This window comes from Ascaphus truei, chromosome 3 (genome assembly GCF_040206685.1).
Source record: "Ascaphus truei isolate aAscTru1 chromosome 3, aAscTru1.hap1, whole genome shotgun sequence".
NCBI lineage: Eukaryota > Metazoa > Chordata > Amphibia > Anura > Ascaphidae > Ascaphus > Ascaphus truei.
In genome coordinates this window covers 330,748,423-330,775,911 of record NC_134485.1, presented here as the reverse complement: position 1 = coordinate 330,775,911, position 27,489 = coordinate 330,748,423, and the positions used below count along the sequence as shown (strand labels likewise).

The 27,489-nt window shown below is 46.6% G+C and overlaps 1 protein-coding gene across 4 annotated transcripts in view; it reads left to right on the top strand.

Moving 5' to 3' along the window:
* STAT6 (signal transducer and activator of transcription 6) overlaps window positions 1-27,489 on the top strand; it is a 206,826-nt gene that overhangs the window by 18,171 nt on the left and 161,166 nt on the right. Inside the window, exons 1-2 of one of the 4 annotated variants that reach the window (XM_075591488.1) lie at window positions 4,607-4,724; window positions 5,045-5,142. The exons of 1 other annotated variant lie outside the window; for it this stretch is intronic. The gene's annotated coding sequence lies outside the window, so the exon portion shown is untranslated. Of the gene's footprint in view, window positions 1-4,304; window positions 4,559-4,606; window positions 4,725-5,044; window positions 5,143-25,817; window positions 26,043-27,489 lie in introns of those variants that run through there. 2 more of the 4 variants (XM_075591486.1, XM_075591485.1) reach the window with 2 other exon arrangements.

Genomic DNA, 27,489 nt, shown 5'->3' with positions numbered 1-27,489 from the left:
TGTGCACATTTCTTATGGATTCTATTACATTTCTTTTAACACATAATTATTTTTCTTTCAATTCACAATTTTACTTGCAATGTAGAGGTACAGCGATGGGGACATCTTTTGCCCCATCATACGCAAATTTATTCATGGGAATGTGGGAATCCACCTTTTTATTTTCAGATCACAATTTATTAAGAGACCGGATTATCTTTTACAGACACTACAGTATATCGATGATTTGGTTTTTATTTGGGAAGGGGATTTAGACACACTTATTTTATTTATTAACACTTTAAATATTAATTCATTAAATCTCACTTTCACTTATGAACAGAGTCTTAACACTATACATTTCCTTGATTTAATTCTATATATAGATGTCGATACTAATATTCAGACAATGCTAGAAACACCTTTCTACTTGCTGATAGTAATCATCCACTTGCCCTCAAAAGATGGATTCCTAAAGGCCAATTTCTCCACTTGCGGAGATTGTGCTCCAGTGAGGAATCTTTTGAGGTACAATCCATTGAACAAAAACAGAGATTTTTGTCGAGAGGCTATGCTCCCAGAGATATTGATAATGCATATCTATATGCTAAATCTAGGATCAGAGATGATCTACTTAAAACATTAGGGAATGCCAATGTAACACCTTTCCCCCCCTCCTCCAATCGCAGATAGGGACCATGTGGGGAAATCTACACTTGTGTTACCGGGTGTGGTGCGTCACCTGATAGGTTCACAGAAGGCCTGAACCTCCGCCACTTGGAGCCTGGGGTTACCTGATCCTTCGTCGCACACAGCGCCTCCACCTGTACGGGTTCCCACCTGAGTGGGATGGTCCTCTTACAGGAACCACAATAATAAAACACGCACACAGTGTATGCTAATAACTGTTTACTATTGTAACTACTAATAACAACTCCGGTACCTGTACCACACAGAATAATGCGTATACACACATGGACGTGCACCGGGTGCACACATCAACATAGGTATTCCCCAAAGTACCTTATGTCCAAACCGCACCCACATGTGTTGGAGATAGCGCTATCCCTGGACGTGTTGGTGCACTCTTTATAGATACATGCCCAGGCTCCAGCCACAGGTGCCGCTATACACTGAAGTGGATCTGCCTGATCCGACGTGATGTCCTCCTACGCGTGGGGTGACTTCCAGCGTGGATAATATCACCACAGCTCTGCACCGTCTGTACTTTGACAGTGATCCGTCTGCAACCGGCCGGCCGCAGTCACTGCTTGGCGGGGCCTCCGAGAAGATAGTCTCTATATAACTCTGGGGGGTCTGAGCCCAGACCCAGTAATCAGGCTGTGCACTACTGAGTGCCTTCTAACTTAACCAAATAGCTAAAGGGGCAGAACTCCTCAAGTAGGGCCTGTCCCTGAAGCAACCACAAACTGGGGCAATGGTAACTTATCTGGGGCCTCTGGGGGTAACTAGGCCTAGTGCCAGGGGCTACTGCTCCCTGCACACACACCCTAACTCACACAGCTCCAACTGACACTCTTTTTAAAAACTAAACTGCCATCTCTCACAGCTTCACTGGTTGCCTAGCAACATGTAACTGCAGCCTCTCTTAACTGTCCCTATTCAAAACTGCCAGCGCAGGCTCCCTTGCACTGAAAAGGCCTTAATTGCAAATGCAGCCGCCCTATTGACTAAGCCGCAGCATGTGACAATCCCCTGAGGGATACCGGGGCTATACCAACAATAAGAGAGACTCCGGATCTAGATTCAATAGACAGTCACCTACGTTTATAATTAAATATAGTAAACAAGCAACTCAGATTCGATCTATTTTTTCCAAACATTGGAGAGTACTGAGATTTATTTAAAAAATATTTTACCAGGAAGTAATACATTGAGAGTTACCTCTCGTTTTCAAGTATGTCCTGGGCACCGAGAAAAACAAATAATACATGGTTACAAGTACAGTTACATAAATGAACAAGGTATACATTATATACAAGACATTGCATGCACAGTTAAAGAAAATATATATTATGAGCGTATGAAACAGTTACAGACCAGGTTAAAATGTGAGACAGCCTTAGATTTGAAAGAACTTAAACTGGTGGTGGATGTGAGGGTCTCTGGTAGGTTGTTCCAGTTTTGGGGTGCACGGAAGGAGAAGGAGGAACGTCCGGATACTTTGTTGAGCCTTGGGACCATGAATAGTCTTTTGGAGTCTGATCTCAGGTGATAGGTGCTGCATGTGGTAGGGGCGATTGGATCCAGATATTAGATCAATAGTTGAGAGTGGTCCAAATTTTGCATTTAGAAGGGCTAAGTCACTTGCCCATCATTTATCCCCTAGTTTATATTCATCGGGATTAATAACTCAGGGTTCAGTGAAACCCCAGGGATTTTTTAAATGTGGTAAATGCATTATGTGCAAGTATGCTGTTCATGCAAAAAAAGTTTATCTTAAAAATAATACACGCTCTCAGAACATACAAGCGTTCATTAATTGTGATACATCTTATGTTGTGTATTATCTCACATGTGGATGTGGCAGTGGCTATGTGGGAAGGACAATTGGACCATTAAAAAACAGGATTATGGAACACATTAGATCCATTATAAATAATAAAAATTATATTTTACCTGTTTCCAGGCATTTCAATGGCTGTCACTTAGAAATATCACCTAACTTTACATTTATGGGAATAGAAAATGTACCTATGCCAGTAAGAGGGGGGGGGGGGGAGGGGATAGACTCAAACTCCTCAATCAAAGGGAAATGTACTGGATACATGCTCTTGATGTTTTATCCCCGAAAGGATTTAACACAGAGTGGGATATCAAACATTTTCATTTTTTGTGATATCATCTTTTTTTGAGATACCATCTTCGTTACATTTATCCTTTTTTTTTGGTTGTCCTTCCCACTCCACTAGCCTATAGAATACTAGCATTGCTGTGTTCTTGGTTTGTGATGTCTGAAACTTAGTGGAATAATATGCTCGTCAGTTCATTATAATGTTTCTGAACCAATATTGGGTGGTAGATTGTCATATTTCTTGTATTGAGATCATGATTATTAATTTTGTGATTTCAAGACAAACTTAGCTACTTAAAAAGTTTAAACTCCTATGGAAATGTTTGTTCCTTACCTTATGTTCTTATGACTGGCATATTTATTATGCTATCGAAATATTCAATTAGTTTGGTAATTTTGAGATTATTTCCATTTAATTTGCAATCCTTATTGAAATAGTTGTTCACAACTATAAACTTGTTACTATATCTCGTTTCAAAGATTGCGTTACATTTGCTACTTTCATTTTGTTAAACCTTCTTTGAGTAGCATTTTGCTACATTTTTGCTTCCTCTTTGTGATTCACAGTGTTACTATTATCAGCAGTGCTTTGTCAACGGACAGTTTAACACTTAAAAGATTGGTGAGATATATTCTCCGATCAGGAGCTTTTAACAGCATTATTTAAACAGAATGTGCTCTATACGGCTATTATTATCAAGAGCCGTTTTGTAACATTATTTGTTCTAAGGGAATATTTATGCTACCTCTGTTATTATTTTCAGAGGTACTATATCCTTAGCTATTGCAGTATTAATTGCATTTGGGCAATGTCTGTTTCAATAACTATTACTCCCTTTGTGGACTTATACATATTCATGTTCGTCCGGTGTTATGTCTGTTGTTAACTCATTGCTGACTCATTTTCATTCCCCTTCATGGAAGATTATCTCGTTCATGTTGTACAATTTCATTTACATGTATTAACATCCTCCGTTTTTTGATTTTTTTTTAACATTGTAGATTTGTTTGTATTTTATTAATTTGTTATTTACACTGAGATTACTCTTGTGGTTGAGGTCCCCGTTTTTTGGGGGGACGGTTATCTCTGTGGTTGGTTTGTTTTTCTTGTTTCCAACATTGACGGTCACGTTACCTGGCCGGACAGGGATACACGGACTTCCGGTCTGGGTTGCTCACTACATAAGGATCCAGTGTACTTGTAGACAGCACTCTATGATAAAGCACCAGGTCGGCGGGAAACGGGTCAGAGTGCCTTTTAGTTTTCTCATGGGCATTGTTTGCTGAATAAAACTTTTTTTATTTTTCTACATTTTGATCTGCCTTCAATTATTCAGTTACAGTGCTCCTTGTTTTTTCTTTTTTCTTCTACCTTTGTCACATAGTAATCTGTTTCTACAGATAGTTTTTTTAAAAATACATATATACAGGAAAGTCCTGCTTATCCGACCTTTGATAATCCGACCATTTGTTTCATCTGACATTCCCTTCCCCACCTATCACTTATCAGGCTTTCTGGAGAGATTGGACTCCTGACGAAGCTGCCAAGCCAGCGAAACGCGTTGAGTTGAACCTGCAGCAGCCTGAGAAGTGTACGCAGCATCTTCCCCTCTCCCTGGTGATTCCATCTTTGCGATCGATCGCAACCGGAAGTGACGCGACGGACCGACCGGAAGTGATGCGACGCAACCTTTGGAGCAGGGCTGGAGGCATACACAAGCTGCGCATCACTATTGTTACGTATCTATGCACATAGTGCCTAATGTAAGTGCAATACCTATTGCCTCTGATAAATAATTTACTGGAACATGCAATGTTGCACTAAGTGTGTTATCTTTTCACATTGAGGGATTATGCTGCCGATTCCTGATACTTCACACTGATCAAGTCTTCATTTCTATCTCCACTGCTGATCTCTGACTGGGAAAGTGTGAGTTCCCAATCGTGATTCTTTGAATTGACTGTTGAATTTGTAGAACATACTGCACTATATGTATTTCTTTCCCCACATATGGTGACATCTGTGCTCCCCACAAGCTTCTCCCTACAATCTACAACAGGAGAAATTGGATCTTCTCCACAGAGGGTTGAGCAGCGAAGTTCACTTTAATATATATCTTTATTATTTATTATTATAATTAAAGAGCACTTTTTTATAAAAGGTTTTGATAAGGTTTATTATTCACATTTTATTGCACCTCTATTAGAAGCGCCTCACATTTTCTTTTTTACACTTTTCTGGAGAGACAGCAGAAGAGGAGGACTGAAGACCACGGGACTGGAATAGGAGGAAGACAGCCGTGGCGGGAGAAGAGGACCATGTGAGCGGAGGGAAAAAGTTGAGACAGGTTTGTTGGAGTCGTTCCACGTGTTTGGAGATAGGAACCCCTTCAGAGATCACATCATTTTTTTACAAACGATTTATAGATGATCTTATTTTTATTTGGATGATTTATTTATTTCACTTATCATTTATTAAGCACCTTTACATCACATTCAATATTTGGACTTATATCTGTTTATTGATCAACATAAATGTATCCATAGGGACATATTTTGTGTAAAAATTATTCTAGGAACACATTCTTAAGGGCCGACAGCTGCCACCCAAAATCCCTCATCAAAGGAATCCCGAAGGGACAGTTTATTAGAATAAAATGAAACTGTTCAAACCATAAAGATTTTCTTATACAATCCAAAGACTTTTTTTTTTTTTTGTAAATTCTTTATTTATAATCTACATTTTTATAACATTTAATATATACAAAACAATACAACACAACTTAAACCGTATTAGGGTTTTTATACTTTTCACTCTGGAGTCTACAGTCAGCCATACTCGGACATGGTATATTATCATATAAACTAAGTTATACATTAGCGTATAATACAATACAATAACACAGTGACAGCATTGATACTAATAAAAACTAATAAAAACAATCATAAAACCAACAATCTGACATAAATAAAAAAAATAATAATTTGTCAAAGATAAAATAAACTAGAAACAAGTCAATCCCATAATTAGTAGTCCGGGTTATCCTTATTATTATTCTCACTGTGGCAAATGTGTCCACTTCCAAACCCTCTCACAGTGTTCTATTAGCAGTAAACTCTGACCATGGCAGCCAAAGGCATTCAAATTTTAACCTAGCGTCAGTGGTTATCCTTGATAATTGTTCCATTTTCATAACCTCCCATACTCTCGACTCCCATTGTCCCATAGTAGGTGCCTCCATCTTTTTCCAATTGGCAGGGATGGCACATCTTGCTGCATTTAGCATATGTATTAAAGCTGCAGTTCAGGCTTTTTAAAAAAAAAAGTATAGCTTTTTTTTTTACTTCAATAGCTTTATGTGGGCAATCTCTACTTACCTATAGAACTGCATAGCTGCTGGTCAATTCGTTCTCCGTCTATTGATCGGCAAAGTTTGGCGACATCTTTAAATATGGGGAATGTATTTACTCTGTTTCTGTCACTCAGTGGAAGCTCATGAATATTCATGAGCACTCCACACTGACATGTGCAAGAGGGAGGGCTAGACTCACAAAGGGGTGTGCCAGGGTTTGTGACAGGACATGAAGGGGCAGTGCCTTAGTAAATGGTTGTTAAAATAGAATACAAGAAAATTGGTCTTTCAAAGTTGTTTTTTTAAAAACAGAAAATGCTAAAAGTATTTTTTCTTACTACAGAACTGATTTATTCAAAAAAAACACACATGCAGGATATTGCCTGAACTGCAGCTTTAATAGAGATTACCTAATTCTGTGCCCCATGACCCCTTCTCTGTTTAGCAATATAATACTCAGGTCTTTGGAGATCCTAATCTGCTGTAATATCATATCCCAAAACTGCTGTATTATCTTACACTCCCTCCAGATATGAAGCATTGTTCCCACCTCCTCACAACCTCTCCAGCACTTATTGGAAGTTCCTGGGTAGCATTCTTTCAGATGTTGTTGTGTGTAGCACCACCTGTACATTACCTTATATCTATTTTCTAGAATATTCGTTGATATCAAGGTAGAGCTGGCATTACTCCACATCTGTGTCCACTCGAGTGCAGAGTAATCCCTGCCCAGTTCTTTTTCCAAGGCTAGTACAAACCCTAGATTACTTTCAAGCGGGGAGTGGAGACGGAATTCGCAGACGGGGGAATCAGACCGCGCCAGATCCGCGTGCGCGTAGTGGGACCACAAGACCTTGCATCCTGATTGTCCATCACGGAAGGGTTATTGAGGTGTGTAGACGGTCTGCGACCACCATGATGGTGAATCCTCACACTCTGACAATTGGGAGAAGACCAAAATGCTGCATGAAACATTGACTACATCATAAACCCTGGAAAAGTCCCCCGGCGTTGTGGCAACCTACATAAATTACCTCTTTTTTTATAATACTCCTTTTTTATATAGTTACATTACTTTACAAAGATATACATAATAGCATATTTCACTGATCCAACCAACAATCAAAAAGTTAAAACATACAAAACATAATTAATACCAGGACAAAATAGGGAGTGTGAGTGTGGAAAACTATCAACCGTACTTTGCAAAATTGCACAAACAATATTTTTATACACACTGCACGACACATCCAGGACACAAGCCACCCTCTATCTCATTACCTTAGAAACCAACAACCCATCTATCTTGCACCTGAAACACCTGTAGCCAGATCCCCCAGGTTTGTCCTCACCTCCGCTGAAGTGGGAGAGTCAGGCAGAGTTGCAGAGCGTGCAGGGAGTGCTCTGGTGCATAGGAGGCACCGTGGCGTCCCGAACGCTCAGGGCACCGCCATTTTGATATTCACGCATGCGCAGTGAGTCTGGTAGGCGCCGGCGCCTGAGGAGAGTTATCGCATGCGCAGGAAGTGGCTGCGGTAGCGCGCAAAGCCCGGACCTATTAGAGGGGGGCTAGAGCAGTGGACTACAAGTCCCATGAGCGCTAGGGAGACCACCTGATGCCAGGGAGCCAATAGGGCGATAGGTTCCTTGGAGGAAGGAGATAGGAGGTTGCGCAGGGGAGCACGTTGGGCAGTCAAGACCAGGAAGGGGAAAAGGTAGGAGCTGTGCGTGTAGAGAGGCAAGTAGCCTCTACACTAGGCCACACACCCCCTTAGGCCCCAGATAGGCCCCTGAGTCACATAAAGCTTGTGGTTGCTGTAGGGACAGGCCCTAGAATAGGAACCTGCCCCAGTAGTGTGCAAAGCCAGGGACACAGTGGTCGCTGCAGTTCTTTATCAGAGGTTTGGGACAAGAACTTTTCAAAGACAGTCATATCTACCCGGGTGGGATCGCCCCGGCAGGACGTCATGAAGGCATCGAGTCTGCGGATCCTTTGTGAAGATTTGTCTGCTGGTCGGAGTGAGTAACCCTACACCAAAGTGCACCAACTATAACATTCTCACTCTAGTGGAAGCGCGGTCACCACACACTTGGTGTTTGGGTCTGGGACATTGGACACCGTGTGGGGAACACGGTGAAGGGGCGAGACTCTTTGGATAGTTGTGTCTCTAGTGGGAGGAGTATGTGATATATATGCATATATATTTGATGTCTATAGTTAGTGCCCCTCGCTGGCGTCGCTTACCTCCTGTGGTTCTGGGGGTTCCCCGCCATCCCCGGCGGTCTCTCTCTCCTTCTGGGGCTTCCCTCTCCCATGCGGCTGCCGTGTGTCCCGGCCGCGCGCGTGAATAGCGCGTGCCGGGTGAAGATAATTTATTTACTGCACTAGCAGTGAAACCATGCCCCCAGCAGACGAACAGGACCTCCTGCCAAAATAAGAGTACTCACCTGCCTGCCAATCAAGTAGACCTATCCAAGATAGCTCCACGTACTCCTCCAGGTCTGCCTCCACTTCTGATTGGTCAGCCGCACTTTATATTGCCTGTCCTCTCACTCACTCATTGCTCAACATAGTTTCCACTTGTGGATCACTACTCTGGCAGTTTCTCTTATTTCTCTCAGGTCACGACTTGGCTCGGCGGACGCCTATCTCTGGCTCTCGACCCCTGCTTGGACAACGACCTTCCGGAATTCTCCAATCCCTGACCTTGGCTAACGGCAACGACGACGGCACTTCTTTACCGGTACCGGCAAGTATTGCTAGCTAACACCACCTGGCCTGGCAACGCCTAAAAACACCACACTCCGGACACGCTCCTTTTGCTGTGGGTGCGTGCCCATATACATTCCTCACCTCAGTAGAAGGGACGGGTCTGGTCTGCGGGCAGCACCGGCATAACATTATGTCGAGCCCACAAGACGCAGACCAGACAGACGTGGATTCTATGATGACGGCCATGTACCAACAAATCCAGGCCTTAACGGATCAAGTGGCTCTCCTCTCTCAAGTGGTACAGAACCTTTCTCTTCAGGCACCACCTGCGGCTGCACCGCCGGCGCAGTCAGATTCACTATCCACTTCATCCCCAGGACTGAAGATTCCGGCTCCGAAACCGTACGCAGGGGATCCCCACGCTTGTCGTGGCTTCCTCAACCAATGTGAGATCCAGTTCGAGATGGCTCTGCAGCTGTATTCCACTGGTCGGAAAAAGGTAGCTTATGTGTACAGTCTGCTCACAGGTAATGCACTGGCATGGGCCTCCCTGATCTGGGAACTGCGCCCCAACATTACCCGAGACTACGCAGCCTTTAGACGAGACTTTTGACAGGTCTTCGATACCCCCGCACGACAAGAGACTGCTTCTGATTTCCTGCTGCAGCTTACACAGGGACATCGCCCTGTGGCCCAATACGCCTTGGAATTCAGGACCATAGCAGCTGAGACTCGTTGGGGTCAGGAGGCCTTAGTCTCCGTCTTCTGGAAAGGCTTATCGGACTCCCTGAAGGATGAACTTGCTTCTCAACCCAGGTGTAAGGTCCTGGGACTCACGCCGTCCTCGGCGTGCTCCTCACTTACCCGTGGAAGCCGATCGCCATATTGCCTAGGCGCGAGCGCGCACGTCAGCGCTCCCCTTCTAGTGTCAGGCCTGGGCGTGTACTCGGTCACACGCCCGCAAGCACGGCCACACGGGGGCGCGTCCACATGGAGGAGCACCAGCCTCTTAAAGGCATATCTCCTCTTTACAATGCCTCAATCAAATGTGCTCGTTCGTCTAGTCCCTCCTCCAGGGGTTTCTCTGGACCTATCCCTGCCTCAGCCTGGCCCATTCACACACCCCCACCTTGCTACTCTGCCATTGGACCCTCGTGCCTATATATACCCTACAGCTTCATTAACTCATCGGCTGAGCATAGAACCAGTTGTTCTCATCACTCTCTGCCTCCCTAGTCCTGTCTTGTCCTGTCTTGTTTTGCAGTCTTCCTTGTGTACCGAACCGGCTTCCTCTACGACTACCCACACCTCTGGCATCCCGAACTCGGCAAACTGCAACACGACTCTCCGCACCTCTGGCATCCCGAACCCGGCAAATGGTAAACGATTACATCCTTCTCTATAACCCCGGACTTGGCAAACAGCACCCTCTACCATCCGTACCTCTCCTTCCCCGACCTGGACTCCCAGACCACTCTACTCTCAAGACGTGCCCTCGTGGCTGTGGGTGGCGTTATATCCTATCCCACCTCAGCACCGCGGTCCCGTCTCGTTTGTGGTGAGCACGTCCTGGCATTATGCTCAGCCCTACAAACATGGACCCCGCTGAGGTGGAGCGTACTTTAAATGCCCATACAAATCTCTTCACCAGGCTAGAGACTTATCTGGAACAAGCTGATAGGCGAATGGATACGTTACAGCAAAGCCTTCATTCCCTTACCGTTCAAGTCCGAGCTCTCAGTCGGGAACCTTCACCCGTGGCTTCCACAGCCTCCGCAACCGCCTTTCCAGCACCTCCGTTTGCTTTGGAACCTCGTATTCCTGCTCCCAAACACTATGCTGGGGATCCCCAAGGATGTAGGGGCTTCCTTAACCAATGCCTCATCCAATTTCGACTCTCGCCCTCTCGTTTTGTCTCTTCTGTCTCCAGGGTCGGCTATATCGTGGCTCTTCTCATCGACGAGGCGCTAGCATGGGCTTCTCCCATCTGGGAACAACAAGGTCCCCTCACGCAGGACATCGATCTCTTCGTCCAGGAGTTCCGAAGAGTCTTCGACACCCCTGCACGGCAATTAACGGCAGCATCTTCTCTTCATCACATAACCCAGGGAGATCGACCCGTCGCCCGGTACGCTGTGGAGTTCCGCACACTTGCTGCTGAGACGGGATGGAATAATGAAGCACTATCTTCTGCGTTTTGGCAAGGTCTGTCTGAATCCCTAAAGGATGAGCTCGCAGCGCAGGAACGTCCCACTGACCTAGAGGATTTGATCGGTCTGTGCGTTCGAGTGGACCAGCGTCTGCAGGAGCGGAGGACTGAACGTTCTCGTTACCGTCAACGGGTTTCAAGGCATCTTGCTCCATCGTTCGTGGCTCCTACACCCCCTTCCGGGGACGCCCCAGAACCAATGCAGTTGGGAGGTAACAAGCTGTCTGCTGCCGAGAAACAACGTCGGCGCAATGCCGGTCTCTGCATGTACTGTGGACCCAGTGTCCCCACAAGCCGGGAAACGCCAACTCCCAATGAAATCCCGGAGAGTTTCGTTGGGAATACTGACACTTTCTTCCCATCATCAAAGACGTCCTTCCCACCAAGATAATGTTGCCAGTAACACTGTCTGGAGATGGGTTTCACACTCAAGCACGGGCGTTCATTGACTCCGGTTCCGCAGGCAATTTCATCGATGAGACTTTTGCTAGACGGAACAATATTCCATTTATCAGTAAGAAGACGCCAGTAGGTCTGGAGGCCATTGACGGTCGACCTCTACAGCCGGCATTCATCACGCTACAGACGGTGCCTCTCCTACTGCAGTTCGTCGACGTCCATACGGAGATCATTACCCTCGATGTTATCCACACTCCCTTTGTTGAGCTGATTTTGGGTCTTCCTTGGCTTCAACTCCATAATCCTCGCATCGACTGGATGGATCGGGAACCCATCCAGTGGGGTGCTCCTTGTGCCAAGACATGTACCAGGATTTTCCAGAAGATTGGTGGGTTGTCTACCCTGCCAGAGAAGGTCGACTCCCTACCTTCTGTGTATTGGGAATTCCGTGATGTGTTCGACAAAGCACGTTCCGAGGTTCTACCTCCGCACTGTCCTTTCGACTGTCCTATTGACCTACTACCCGGGGCACCTCTTCCCAGAGGACGATCCTATCCTCTCTCTCTCCCAGAGACTAAAGCCATGAACACTTACATTGCAGAGAAGTTAGAGAGGGGTTTCATCCGAAAGTCTTCCTCTCCAGTCGGAGCAGGCTTCTTTTTCGTCAAAAAGAAGGACGGTTCTCTTCGTCCATGCATAGACTACCGGGGTTTGAATAACATCACACGCAAGAACCGCTACCGACTGCCCTTGATACCGGAACTCTTCAACCGTCTTCAGGGAGCGACTATCTTTTCTAAATTGCATTTAAGAGGTGCCTACAATTTAGTAAGGATACGTGAGGGGGACGAATGGAAGACTGCTTTTAACACCCATGACGGCCACTATGAATACCTGGTCATGCTGTTCGGTCTGTGCAACGCACCAGCAGTTTTTCAGGATTTCGTCAATGAGATTTTTCGGGACATTCGTAACAAATTTCTTATCGTCTACCTAGATGACATCCTAATATTTTCTAAATCCCCTCAAGAACACATCAAACACGTTCAACAGGTGCTGTTACGCCTCCGGGAGAACCATCTCTTTGCGAAATTGCAGAAATGTCAGTTCCATCTCAAGTCTGTGGCATTTTTGGGATACGTTATCTCTGACTCCGGATTCAATATGGATCCAGAAAAACTTAAGGCTATTTTGGACTGGCCCCGTCCGACGACCCTCAAAGCCGTGCAACGCTTTCTAGGTTTTGCAAACTATTATCGACGCTTCATTCGCAATTTTTCTTCTACGGTATCTCCCATAACTGCTCTCACGAAGAAGGGTGCAGATCCTTCATCATGGTCTGAGACCGCCATATGGGCATTCAATCTTCTGAAGAAGGCTTTTGTGTCTGCCCCTATCCTCACCCACCCAGATCCTAAACTTCCATTTACCTTGGAGGTAGATGCCTCTGACATCGGGGCTGGGGCTGTCTTATCCCAAAGGATCTCTCCCTTAGCCAGACTACACCCATGTACCTTCTTCTCGAAGAAATTCTCATCCGCAGAACGGAATTACGATGTCGGGAACCGGGAGCTTTTGGCTATCAAGTTGGCATTAGAAGAGTGGAGACACTTCTTAGAAGGTACGGAGACACCTATAACCATACTCACAGACCATAAGAACCTTCTCTACTTAGAAGGGGCACGTCGTTTGAGCTCTCGACAAGCCCGCTGGGCACTATTTTTTTTCACGATTCAATTTTCTCATCTCCTTCATTGCTGGCTCCAAAAATCTAAAGGCGGACGCTCTGTCTCGACAGTTCCTTGCAGAGGACAAGTCTGAAGAACAGTAGGGGCGATTATTCCCTCTAGATGTATTCTGTCCGACAACTCCTTTGATATTATGGACAAGATTCAATCCGAGCAATCACAGGCTCCGATGGGGTTCAAGGTTCCGGAGCGAAGACTCTACACGGCACCCCAACACCGCAAAAGGGTTCTCGAGTGGTGCCATTCCTCTAAATCGGCAGGACATCCAGGGATACGGAAAACCAATGACCTTGTTCAACGTACCTTTCTGGTGGCCAGAGAGGGCTAAGGATGTGGAGGAGTTTGTTAAAGCGTGTGGCACTTGCGCTCGCAACAAAGTACCCTGGGTCAGACCAGCAGGCCTTCTTCTTCCCTTACCCATTCCAGACCGTCCCTGGAACCATATTTCTATGGACTTCATTGTAGAGCTCCCAGACTCCAAAGGGAAGAATACGATTCTTGTGGTAATTGATCGTTTTTCCAAACAGACTCACCTTGTCCCCTTGAGGGGTCTTCCAAATTCCTCCAGGCTTGCGGATGTTTTCATCCAGGAGATTTTTCGTCTTCACGGAGTGCCTTCAACCATCGTCTCTGATCGTGGGTCCCAATTTGTGTCAAGATTTTGGCGAGCCTTTTCCCGAAAATTGGGTATTTCACTTCAATTCTCCTCGGGATACCACCCACAGACCAATGGGCAGACGGAGAGGGCCAACCAAAACCTGGAACAATACCTTCGGTGTTTTATAACCGATACACAGGATGATTGGGTGGATCTGCTCCCTTGGGCTGAGTTTGCTCTTAACTCCCTTCGCAATGACTCCACTCAAGAATCTCCCTTCTTCATAAATTGTGGCTTTCATCCTTCCCGTTTACCCTTCTCCCCTCTATCCTCAGGAGTACCAGCGGTTGACAAGCGCATCTCCCGGCTGAAAGACTTGTGGACGAGGATTCAGGAGAACTTAAAGGTGGCCACAGGGAGACAGAAACTCCAGGCAGACCCCCTTCGATGCCCGGTCCCGGAATTCGTCCCAGGAGACAGGGTTTGGCTTTCTTCCAGGAATATCCGACTAAAGGTTCCTACAATGAAGCTAGCACCCAAGTTCCTCGGTCCCTTTCCTGTGGTCAGGAGGATTAATCCTGTGGCTTATCGCCTGCGCCTTCCACCCTCGATGAAGATCCCTTCAGTCTTTCATGTATCTTTGCTTAAACCAGCATTCCAGAGTCCTCGCTTTTCTAAGACCACGTCTCCTCCACTTCCTCTTCTGATCCAAGGTCAACAGGAGTACGAGGTTCAGTCTATCCTGGATTCTAGGATTTCCAGAGGAGGAGTACAATACCTGGTCCACTGGAGGGGGTTCGGACCAGAGGAACGTTCCTGGATTTCCCACCGGGATCTCCAAGCGCCTCGACTCCTCCAGGCTTTCCATCGTAGGAATCCCTCCAAGCCATGTCATGGACGCCCGGAGGTCGCCCCTGAAGGGGGGGGGGTACTGTAAGGTCCTGGGACTCACGCCGTCCTCGGCGTACTCATCACTTACCCGTGGTGCCGCCGGGCTCTCCCGCGTCTCGTAGCGATCCTCCCTCCAGGAAGCCGATCGCCATATTGCCTCGGCGCGCGCGCGTGCACGTCAGCGCTCCCCTTCTAGTGTCAGGCCTGGGCGTGTACTCGGTCACGCGCCCGCAAGCACGGCCACACGGGGGCGCGTCCACATGGAGGAGCACCAGCCTCTTAAAGGCATATCTCCTCTTTACAATGCCTCAATCAAATGTGCTCGTTCGTCTAGTCCCTCCTCCAGGGGTTTCTCTGGACCTATCCCTGCCTCAGCCTGGCCCATTCACACACCCCCACCTTGCTACTCTGCCATTGGACCCTCGTGCCTATATATACCCTACAGCTTCATTAACTCATCGGCTGAGCATAGAACCAGTTGTTCTCATCACTCTCTGCCTCCCTAGTCCTGTCTTGTCCTGTCTTGTTTTGCAGTCTTCCTCGTGTACCGAACCGGCTTCCTCTACGATTACCCGCACCTCTGGCATCCCGAACTCGGCAAACGGCAACACGACTCTCCGCACCTCTGGCATCCCGAACCCGACAAACGGTAAACGATTACGTCCTTCTCTATAACCCCGGACTTGGCAAACAGCACCCTCTACCATCCGTACCTCTCCTTCCCCGACCTGGACTCCCAGACCACTCTACTCTCAAGACGTGCCCTCGTGGCTGTGGGTGGCGTTATATCCTATCCCACCTCAGCACCGCGGTCCCGTCTCGTTTGTGGTGAGCACGTCCTGACACCAGGCCAGGACTTCTGGAGGACCTCATCACCCTGGCCATTCGTATAGACCAGCGTCTTCAGGTACGCCGCGCTCAGGGTCAGCAACCCCGGTCTACGCCTTTCCATGCTCCTTTCTCCAGGTTCTCTACTACCCCGAGACCCGTCTTCTCCCCACTGCCTGCGCTGGAAGCCCCAGAGCCGATGCAACTCAGAGTCCAGCGTCCTCGGGTACCCTTATGACAATTTCGCTCAACCGGAGAGTCGTGTCATCATTGCGGATCTTCTGAGCAGCGTACCCGTGACTGTCCACCATCTCTGGGAAACGACCAAACCCAGTGAGTATGAAGGGGGTGTGAGTATGGGTGCTAAACCTCCTTGTCCCCTATCCAGAAGGGAACTCCCTAAGAAATTGACCATTCCCGTTTCCCTCTCTGGCCCTACCTTCCGCACCTCCACAGCAGCATTTATCGATTCCGGCGCAGGAGGGAACTTCATGGACCAGACATTCTCTGAACAAAATCAGATCCCACTTTCTAAGAAGAAGTCCCCCGTTGCCTTGGTCGGGATTGATAATCGGCCACTCACCCCGGCATATATCTCCTTGGAGACCGGACCCATCACCCTTTCTTCTCACTCCCACAAAGAGACCCTGGACTTTGACGTGATTCATGCCCCGGGTACACCGGTCACGCTTGGCCTGCCCTGGTTGCAGAAGCACAATCCGCACATCGATTGGATATGCCCTAATCCCATTGTCTGGAGGTCAAGGTCAGAGGAATCTTCTTCGTCTACGGGACGTCCGTCTCATCTACTTGCTAACACATCCAATCCTAAGAGGGAATTACCTTCCCCTTACGCAGAATTTTTGGACGTTTTTAGCAAGACACAATCTGAGCTCTTACCCCCTCATGTTCCTACGACTGTCCGATTGACCTGGTACCTGGATACACTTTGCCCAAGTCCAAATCCTATCCCCTCTCGTTGCCCGAGACGGAAGCCATGGATGAATATATTTGTGAGAACTTGAAGCGGGGCTTTATACGTCATTCCAACTCTCCCGCGGGGGCTGGATTCTTCTTCGTCAAGAAGAAGGATTGTACTCTTAGACCGTGTATTGATTACCGGGGCCTGAACCACATTACGGTGAAGAATCGTTATCCACTCCCACTCATCTCCGAACTCTTCGACAGACTTCAAGGGGCCAACCTCTTTACCAAACTTGACCTCCGTGGGGCATACAATCTCATCCGTATCCGGGATTGCGATGAATGGAAAACTGCCTTCAACACCCGTAGCGGGCACTATGAATACCTAGTGATGCCCTTCGGTTTGTGCAATGCACCAGCAGTTTTTCAGGACTTTATCAATGACATCTTTCGGGATGTCCTTAATCGCTTTGTAATCGTCTATCTGGATGACATCCTTATTTTTTCCCAAAACTTACAGGACCATATCATCCACACGAAGTTTGTGCTTTCTCGTCTCCGAGAGAGCCGGTTGTTTGCCAAAATGGAGAAATGCCTTTTTCACCAGTCTACCACTTCCTTTCTTGGTTACATTATCTCCAACAGAGGCTTGGCCATGGACCCAGAGAAACTGAAAGCCGTAGTGGATTGGCCGCAACCCAATTCCCTCAAATCTATTCAGCGATTTTTAGGATTTTCCAACTATTACCGGAAATTTATTCGCAGCTTTTCCACCATCATCGCTCCTATCACGGCACTGACCCAAAAAGGTGCAGATCATTCATCTTGGTCACCCGAGGCAGTCACGGCTTTCAAAACGTTGAGACAAGCTTTTGTCTCTGCTCCCATCCTTCGACATCCGAACACTAATTTTCCATTCACCCGAGAGGTTGATGCTTCTGACTGTGGGGCTGGCGTGGTTCTGTCCCAGAAATTTTCTCCCCAGGACAAACTTCACCCTTGCGGGTTTTTCTCTAAGAAGTTTTCTCCAGCGGAGAGAAATTATGACGTGGGCAATAGGGAACTTTTGGCTGTCAAATTAGCTCTTCAAGAATGGAGGCACCTTCTGGAGGGGTCAAAAAAAACATTCACGATTCTCACGGACCATAAAAACCTGTTGTACATCGAGAATGCCCGCCGCTTAGGTCCTCGCCAAGCCCTCTGGTCGTTATTTTTTTCCAGGTTTAATTTTATTCTGTCATATATTCCCGGCACAAAAAACGTCAAGGCGGATGCTCTCTCGAGACAATACTCTTCTGACGAGAGACCGGAAAATACCACCGAGTCCATCCTTCCTAAACAAAGGATCATAGCAGTTGCGGCTGACAAAGATGAGATATTAGGGGATTTGGCATAACAACATAACAGCATTTAGGATGAAGTCATTTTGTGTGAATATTTCAATCCGCCATCTTGTCTTGTCTCTGTGAGTCTTAATTTCTGTGTTACATTTCTGTATAAACAAATGTGTGAAGCAGAAAATGGAATGTTATCGCTCTTAGCTGAATTTATTGACCCTTCCTCATCCAATCAGCTTCAAATTGAAAGTGTAAACAGGCTAAAGGTTATGAGAACCCATGAGATAAACTTAGATTCTCGCAGTGAAACTAGTTCTCACACAAATGCCAGGTGGTAGGATAGGCACATCCCATTTAACCCCAGAATGGTTTCTAGCTGACAGGTAGTTATACAATATTATTATGTATTCCAAAATGACATCGACATCAATATTGTTATGTATTACAAAATGAGGTAATATTAGTGACGCGCAAGCCCCCATTGAGGGAGGACACTTTTTAGGATTTAGGGTATAAATATATGGCATACCGTGTTTATTATTTAGAGAGCTTTTTTTCAAAAGCTTTCTCCGTTGTGCACTTGACTTGAATAAATTCACGTGTTATTCTGTTTTCAAAATAACCTCAGACTGTGTTTCTTATTTACGCTTTTTCTCACGGCGTTCAAGAATCTTGAGAAGATCATCAAATCTCAAAAACATCTTCCGACTGGTCTTGAGGTTCCAAAAGACACTTTGTACGTAGAGCCCAAGTTCGTTCCTGAGATACTCGATAGGGGACATGTGCCCGCTCGGCAAGACATCCAGGATTCAAGAAGACCTTGGATCTCATCCGTCGCACCTTCTGGTGGCCCAATATGGCCAAAACCATTCTCGAGTTTACACGGTCCTGTCCGGTATGTGCACTGTAGACGGAACGTTCACAGAGGTACACAATTAGGAGGCTTTTATAAGGTGAAATTATAATAAGGCTTTATTGTGCCTTTTCCTTTTTATCAGGAAAACATCGAAACAAGGGGGGGGGGGAACAAAGCTTCCATTCACTTGGGAGTATTTCTAGTGAAAACACTATGCAATTAATTCACATCTCCCTAGTCAAGCATTTCTCTCAGCCCCAAAACATATAGCATGAAAATAAGCAGATATAAGCAGTCTCTTAATAATGAAAGTCTTATCTGTTTATCAGCTGTAGAGTAAGCTTCTCTGCTCTCCTGGAACCGCACCTGTGCGTGCACAGAAAATATCAGCGTCCAGGTTTAGAAGTCTTATTTGGTTCTTGGAGGGAAAATCTTCTCAGTTCCTGGTTCAGCTCCCTTCAATCAGGGAGTGTCAATTTCAGGTTTAATAGTTTTCCCTGTGTCTTGAAATCAGCTCTGCTGTGTTTTCTGACAGAGCTCAAGACATGTGGTCTCTCCAAAGGTCAACTCAAAAGTGAGCTAAGGCATCACTTCCTGTCTGAACAGACAGGTTTTTGTAAGCAATCTAATCAGGCAGGTGGTGTTTAGTAATGAACTACCACACTGCTAGATTAAAGGCACATTACTGAATAGGGATAAGTCCCCTGTTACATACCTCCCCTGTTTGTGGGAAGCTCGGGCTTACCACGGCCAAAGCCCATCCTTCCACTCTCATTCTAGATATCTCTGTGACTTGAATGAGAGTGGATGGAGGAAGAGAACCCTCTGTCCCGCTTGGATTGGAGCCCTTTCTCCAGTTTATTTTTGTCTCCTCCCGAAGATGCTTGAGATCAGCACTCCTCAGTCGCTCGAGGAGGACTTTTTCCACGTAAAGTCTTTTTATCGCGTGCGCGGTCTTGAGATTTCTGTTGCGTCGAGCACTCCTCTTTTTGTAGACAAAGTGTATGGCAACAGTTGTAGAGCAGTTAGGAATAGCCCTTAGAGTTTTCTGCTCTTGAAGTGGTCTTTCTGCAGCTTCTCCACACCATGGAGTCGCCAGTTCAGCTTCTTCAGCTAAGGATTCTTCTGGCTTTGATTCTACACTCCTACCTCTGTTTGTTGCCTGTTGGGCAGCTGTAGGTTTGGCTAGTGCTTTCTTTGGTGGCTCAAACTTTGTAATTTTGTTTTGAAGTTGCGTGGAGTCCCCAACTCTCACTGTACCCTTGTCCTTATGGGCATTAGTTACTGTGGGATACTGGTGCTTGGGCAGAGCCAATACCTTTTTCCGTATAGGAGGAATCTGTATCAGAGTCTCCTTCATGTTCTGGAGCTCTGTAATTTTTGTCGTCAAGGTTGCCGCTGCGTCTGTTTTCTCCTAGGTGTACTGACTCAAGGGAATGGAACAGTCTCTCTGTCTCTCCAGCTCTTGCTCCAGTTTCTGAGCCTTCTCACGCTCCCTCTCATACAGAGTCACCTGGTATCGAAGCTCCGCTTCCAACGATGCTCTGAAGACATGCAGCGTGGCCTTTAGCTCCTCATACTGCTCTGTGGGGACGTACTGGGTATTCAGACGTTCCTGCAGCACTTGTACCTCTTTAGCAGCCTGCAGTTTTTCTTCCTGTAGCGTTTGCTGCTTCTCCTCAGCATACTGGAGGTGTGTACGCAGACCTTGCAGTTGGTTCTGCAGTCGGTGCTCTGCGTCAAACTTTTCCTTGACTTCTTCTGTTAACTGAAAATTTTCTTCTTTCAGTTTTAAGTTTTCTCTTTTTAATCTTGAATTTTCTCCTTTTTCAGTCTCTGTATTCTTCAGGGCCTCTTTGCAATCCTCCTTCCATTTACGCACATCTGCTTTGAGAATGACAATCTCCTGGCGTGAGACTTCCTTCTCTAGGTTGAGTTTCTGAAGCTCCTTCTGAGAGACTTTGAGATCTGTATCAAGATTGATAGTAGTTTCTTTAGCAATGTCCAGCTCCTCAGTGAGACTGTGTAGTTCCTTTCTGGAAACTTCCAGGTCTGTGCGGCAGCTGTTGGTCTCATGATGTGAGGCATCCAGTGCTCTGCGGAGTTTCTGAACCTCTTTCTGAGATACGTCCACTTCAATCCGGACACTGTTGACCTCCTGTTGTGAGGCATTCAGCTCTATACAAAGAGTGTGAACCTCTTGCTGGAAGACTGTCATCTGCTTCAGTGCCTCCTCATACTTCCGCTTTAGCGTAGCCACCATTTTATCAGATTGGCTCTGCTTTTCATCCATGGCAGAAATAGTAGCATTTGCAGTATCTAGCTCAGTCTTGAGATCGTCCAATTCTGTTCCAGATTCAGAGTACATTGTGAGCACCGCCATCTGTAACTCAGCATTATCTGCTCTCTCAAGTTTCAATTGTTCTCGAAGTAGATCACAGTCACGCCTGGCAATTTTCAGGGCGTCTTCAGGGCTGGTCAAGGGATCGTCACTCACTGGTTCTGGCTCCGCTTCCCTGGGATGACTGGTTGAGGGTTCCTCACTGTTTGCACCGGACAAACACTTCTTTGGGGTACACGACTTCTGCCTTGGGCCCTCTGGATATTCGGTTAACCGTGGGACGAATTTCCATTTTCTTTAGGCTGCAGGGCAACTCGGTCCCCCTTTTTTCCACAGGATCTGCGGACGTGTCCGTTACTTCCACGGTAAGTGAAGAACCGCTTTTCTTTTTCTTCCTTTTTGATTTGGATGACACCGTCCCTTCAGGGATACTGGGGTCTCCATCTTCATTTGAAGTTTTAGCAGCGTCACTGGATCCACCCGGCTTTTCTGTTCATGCCGAGTTCAGGCACCCCCACCATTCTTGGGGTGTTTTGTGGGTGTGACTCGGTTCGGGTTCCCCATAAGAGATGTCTTCCTCTTTATTGGACTGGAAGGGCCACTCTTCCGTGGGGTAGGGTTCATTACAGGAACGCTGCATCTTGTCCTCCATTTTTAGGCTATCAGGTGTCATTTTCTTCCTGACCTCAGGAGGCGCTATTGCAGCTGTTGCCACTGTATTTGCTAGAACCCCCATTGCGGTAGTCCTACAGGTAGGCATATTTTGCTTGTAGAGGTCGTAGCTCTCACAGGCATCTCTGTAGAATATCTGTTTCTTGAATAAGTTTCGCAACATCAGCAGTACTATGCATGCATTTTCTCTTTTCAGGTATACAATATGTGCAGTTGCTAGGTAAAAAAGTCTATTTGCTTTACACCATTTTCTTGCTAGATGCGATCCCTCCGCTTCAGCAACAGAATTTGGTTTTCTGCCTGAGTTCAGTAATTTTCAGTCTCATCTTTGGGTATTATGGCATTCACACTTCACACTTTGGGTATCTGTTTTTCTCCCAAGATATACAGTATATAGGCAGACTTTTTTTTTAACTTGCAGAAAAACATTCTTTGCAGTAGACTATTTCTTTCATTCCTGGCAGGGTGACACAACACTCAGCAATTGGCTTTGAAATACCTTTCCCCCTTATAGGGCAATTTTACACTCAGCATTTGTTTGCTAAAAATTCCCCTGCTTCAGCACAGTCTTTGTATCAATTGTCACACTTTTCTGCATATACTCCATTCACAGCTGGTAGCCCTATGCGGTGTGGCCACCTTTATTTTCAAAATCAGTACCCCTCATGGGTCACTATCTGTATTCACTGCTTCAGCGAATCTTTTGAAAACAACAAACACTTATCCCTTTTTAAGGGCTGACTCACTTCTTGAACCCTGACTATGGCTAGAAGGCAAAATCCCTATTTCAATGACCGTATTACACTTTGTGATAGGCAATTAAAGATTTACCTGCTTCAGCAGTCTCTTGGGATTGGGGAAAAGAGTCCATCTGTGGTTTTTGTAAGTTTCAGTGCAGTGTAAGTTTCAGTGGTGTGTATCACTTTAACTCTGCCTCTGCTGCATGAGAGGTTTTTTTTTTTTTTTTTTTTTTCAAGTTGTTTAGACTGTTTGTAGGCAAAAAGCATAACAAAAAAATTTCACATAAAAATCTCCAGTCCTTTTAACTTCAAAGACACCTCTTGTCCCACTTCGGACACCAAATGTAGACGGAACGTTCACAGAGGTACACAATTAGGAGGTTTTTATAAGGTGAAATTATAATAAGGCTTTATTGTGCCTTTTCCTTTTTATCAGGAAAACATCCAAACAAGGGGGGGGGAACAAAGCTTCCATTCACTTGGGAGTATTTCTAGTAAAAACACTATGCAATTAATTCACATCTCCCTAGTCAAGCATTTCTCTCAGCCCCAAAACATATAGCATGAAAATAAGCAGATATAAGCAGTCTCTTAATAATGAAAGTCTTATCTGTTTATCAGCTGTAGAGTAAGCTTCTCTGCTCTCCTGGAACCGCACCCGTGCGTGCACAGAAAATATCAGCGTCCAGGTTTAGAAGTCTTATTTGGTTCTTGGAGGGAAAATCTTCTCAGTTCCTGGTTCAGCTCCCTTCACTCAGGGAGTGTCAGCTTCAGGTTTAATAGTTTTCCCTGTGTCTTGAAATCAGCTCTGCTGTGTTTTCTGACAGAGCTCAAGACATGTGGTCTCTCCAAAGGTCAGCTCAAAAGTGAGCTAAGGAGTCACTTCCTGTCTGAACAGACAGGTTTTTGTAAGCAATCTAATCAGGCAGGTGGTGTTTAGTAATGAACTACCATACTGCTAGATTAAAGGCACATTACTGAACAGGGATAAGTCCCCTGTTACATGCACGTAACAAGATTCCTCGTCAGAAACCTCAGGGTCTTCTCTTGCCTTTACCTATTCCGGAGCATCCCTGGTCACACATATCGATGGATTTTATTGTTGAGTTGCCTAGGTCGAGTGGCATGAACACCATTCTTGTAGTAGTGGACAGTTTTTCCAAGATGGCACATTTTATCACTCTCAAAGGATTACCCTCCTCACCCGCCCTAGCTGATATTTTCTCCAAAGAGATTTTCCGGATCCATGGGATTCCAACATCCATCGTATCTGATCGGGGCTCTCAATTCGTCTCCAGATTCTGGAGGACTTTCACCAAGAGACTGGGCATCTCGTCTTCCTTTTCTTCTGGATATCACCCTCAATCTAACGGACAGACCGAGAGGGTTAATCAATCCCTCGAGAAATAGTTACGGTGCTTCGTCTCTAACTCTCAGGCTGACTGGGCAGAATTACTTACCTGGGCTGAGTATGCCTTTAGTTCCTCCAGGAACGAGTCTATCCGTGAGACTCCCTTCTTTATCAATTACGGATTCCATCCGGCTCGCCTACCTATTTCTAAAATCTCCTCTGGATTACCAGCCGTGGATGAACACATCTCCCTCCTACAGGACTCTTGGTCCAGAATTCAATCTGCACTTCAAAAAGCCTCCTTGACATCTAAAACCCAGGCTGATCGTCACCGCCGACCGGCACCCAACTGCAAACCCGGGGACAAGGTTTGGCTATCTTCCAAGAACATCCATCTCAAGACTCCTTCCCCCAAATTGGAACCTAGGTTTCTGGGTCCTTTTCCTATCGTGGAGCAGGTAAACCCGGTTTCCTTCCGACTTCAATTACCTCAAAGCATGAGAATCCCGAATGTCTTTCACACCTCGCTTCTCAAGCCCTTCATCTCCAGTAGCCTCTTTCCGGACCACACTTCTAAACCAGACCCTGTGATTGTACAGGGTAACGAAGAGTACGAGGTCCAGGCTTTACTAGATTCCCGTTTTTCAAGAGGTAAGGTCCACTTCTTGGTCCATTGGAAGGGTTTTGGACCCGAAGAGAGGTCGTGGGTACCCCTTAATGACATTCATGCAACCGGACTTCTCAAACGCTTCCGAAAGAAGTTTTCATCCAAACCATGGAAGGATCGTCCTGAGGCCGACCCTGAGGGGGGGGGGGTACTGTGAGGATTCCGGGATTGCGGCGCCCGCGGCCCGGCCCCTCCTCATCTTCTTTGCCTCCCGCTGCGTGGCGTGCCCCAGTTTTGCAGCTAGGAGACTTGCCCCTCGCTGGCGCCGCTCGCTGGCGCCGCTTACCTCCTGCCGTTCTGGGGGTTCCCCGCCGTCCCCGGCGGTATCTCTCTCCTTCTGGGGCTTCCCTCTCCCATGCGGCTGCCGTGTGTCCCGGCCACGCGCGTGAATAGCGCGTGCCGGGAGAAGATAATTTATTTACTGCACTAGCAGTGAAACCATGCCCCCAGTAGACGAACAGGACCTCCTGCCAAAATAAGAGTACTCACCTGCCTGCCAATCAAGTGGACCTATCCAAGATAGCTCCACGTACTCCTCCAGGTCTGCCTCCACTTCTGATTGGTCAGCCGCACTTTATATTGCCTGTCCTCTCACTCACTCATTGCTCAACATAGTTTCCACTTGTGGATCACTACGCTGGCAGTTTCTCTTATTTCTCTCAGGTCACGACTTGGCTCGGCGGACGTCTATCTCTGGCTCTCGACCCCTGCTTGGACAACGACCTTCCGGAATTCTCCAATCCCTGACCTTGGCTAACGGCAACGACGACGGCACTTCTTTACCGGTACCGGCAAGTATTGCTAGCTAACACCACCTGGCCTGGCAATGCCTAAAAACACCACACTCCGGACACGCTCCTTTTGCTGCGGGTGCGTGCCCATATACGTTCCTCACCTCAGTAGAAGGGACGGGTCTGGTCTGTGGGCAGCACTGGCGTCACATATACAGTGTGTATATCATTATATTGGTGTCCTGTCTGGTAAGGAGTAACATATACATATTGCCCCAGGCTCTCCGTGGCAGAGGCTCAGGCCATGCGAGCCAACAGGTTACACACACAGCATTAGTAGTCTTCCTGTGTTCTAGGGGAAACAGGGCTACACACCTTATCAACCAGCCAGTCAGAAACCTAAGCAGAACTGGTAAATACAGTAGCTACACTAAGTAAAATGCAAAGGAGTGGAGAAGATCATCACAGGGGGAAAAAACATGACCCAGTGTTTAAACGCCCCTTCACTGATGTCTTGCCCTGAGCAATTTCCCAGAACTCCCCACAGAGGAAATGTGTGCAACTTTCAGGGCCGGGCAAACATGAAAACTAATAATATACAGCCTGCTCTATGATGTAGCAATCTCTGGGCTTTCAGCCAGTTTTGAGTCTCAAATCAGGAAGTGAAAAACCTCACAGTATAAAGCTTTGCAAACACTGAGCAAAACAGAGTAGGGAAGAGAGGTTGGGTGTTTTATTTTTTCCGCAGAGGATCTGTCTTTTTTTATGGATCTTAAATGGATTGAGGATATACGCAGTTAGGTTTGTTATACCTGGAAAGACAGAAAACTTGAAAAGAAAGTGAAAGTTTGGAGGAGTTTGACGCTTCAGCGGGGGAGGCAAGAAATACAGTAAGACTCTTAAAATTGATATATATTGTTGCTGTCATCTGCCCATATGTGTGAGATTTCGAGGCCCTAGGTCCAAACATAACATTTTAACTCTTTCAATGCTAGAAGGTCATGAATAGCACACAATACAAAGCTTCTGACATTAAAGGAGTTAATAGAAACCGTGTTTAAAGAGTGATATTATATAGGACCATGGATGTTAACCTTTCCAACAGTGAAGGAGTCTGCAACGCATGCTCCTCCATGGCAGAACGAGTCAAAAATAGGTGCAGCTATCTATCCTTACGGAGAAAATGTCAAAAGTTAATTCTAAATAAATTAGACGTGGTAAGAATAGAGCCAGGAGGACAAAAACACAAGGGGATATATACTGAATGATTGACTTCAGTCGTAAGCCTCTGGTGTAAACATGTTCACAGCTGGATTCTTGCAGGATGTGTGGTTTCACTGAGCTTGTTGAGATTAGGAATCAGGCCATACAATCTATGTTTTTGCTGTTAAATTTACAATAAGGGAGTCAATGATCAAAGTCTCCTAGCTGCAAAACTGGGGCAGAAAATGGTACCATATTGATTATGAAAAAACACCATTAGAATGTTCTTGTTAGATAAATTTGCTAAAGTGGGTTTTTATACAGTACTAGTTTTTCAGCCAGAATGGACCCCTCGAGGGCTGTGTACCATAGTCTCCCAACTGCAAAACTGGGCCAAAACTTAAGCAAAAATGCACCAAAAATGCTTCCGCTGCTGGAGGGGGACGGCTACACTGCGGAGAGGCGGGAGGACCTGCCAGGAGTAGGGGGAGATGTGTGGGGGCAGGGAGGTTGCTGCTGGGCGAGCGGGTTAACGGAGATCCGCGGCAGGCACCGCTGCAGGGTGCCACCATCTTGGGGGATGTCCGCACATGCGCTGTTTAGGATCGCGAATGCGCAATGTCAATAGTGGTGGCCAATAGATACAGGCTCCCAGAGGAAACTACAACACCCAGCATGCTCCAGGACATGCATCATGTGGCGCAGCACAGCCAAAAGGGCTGCAGCACAGTAGGAGAGATAGAAAGGATACATTTGGCGCGCTGAGTGGGACCACGCCAGTCAGAGCAGGGACACACAGGGGTAAGGTAGTGTCTGGGTGCAAGTGGCTCCCAGACTAAGCCAGATACCCCCTTAGGCCCCAGCTGGGCCCCGACTCACACCAGATTGTGGCTGCTACAGGGAATGCCCATAGCTGGGGACACTTCCCCAGTAGCTGCCTATAGTTAACATATAGCATCGGTGAGACGCCACGCGGTGATTACAGCCTGTGGTCTGGGACCAGACTACCTACGTTAATAGAGACTCTTAAAGGTGAGACCTCCAAACGGAGTTCACCCCACGCAGAGGCGGACAACGACGTCGCTAGTCAGCAGATCCCTGTTTATTATTCGGCAGCACCCGGGTACCGGAGTA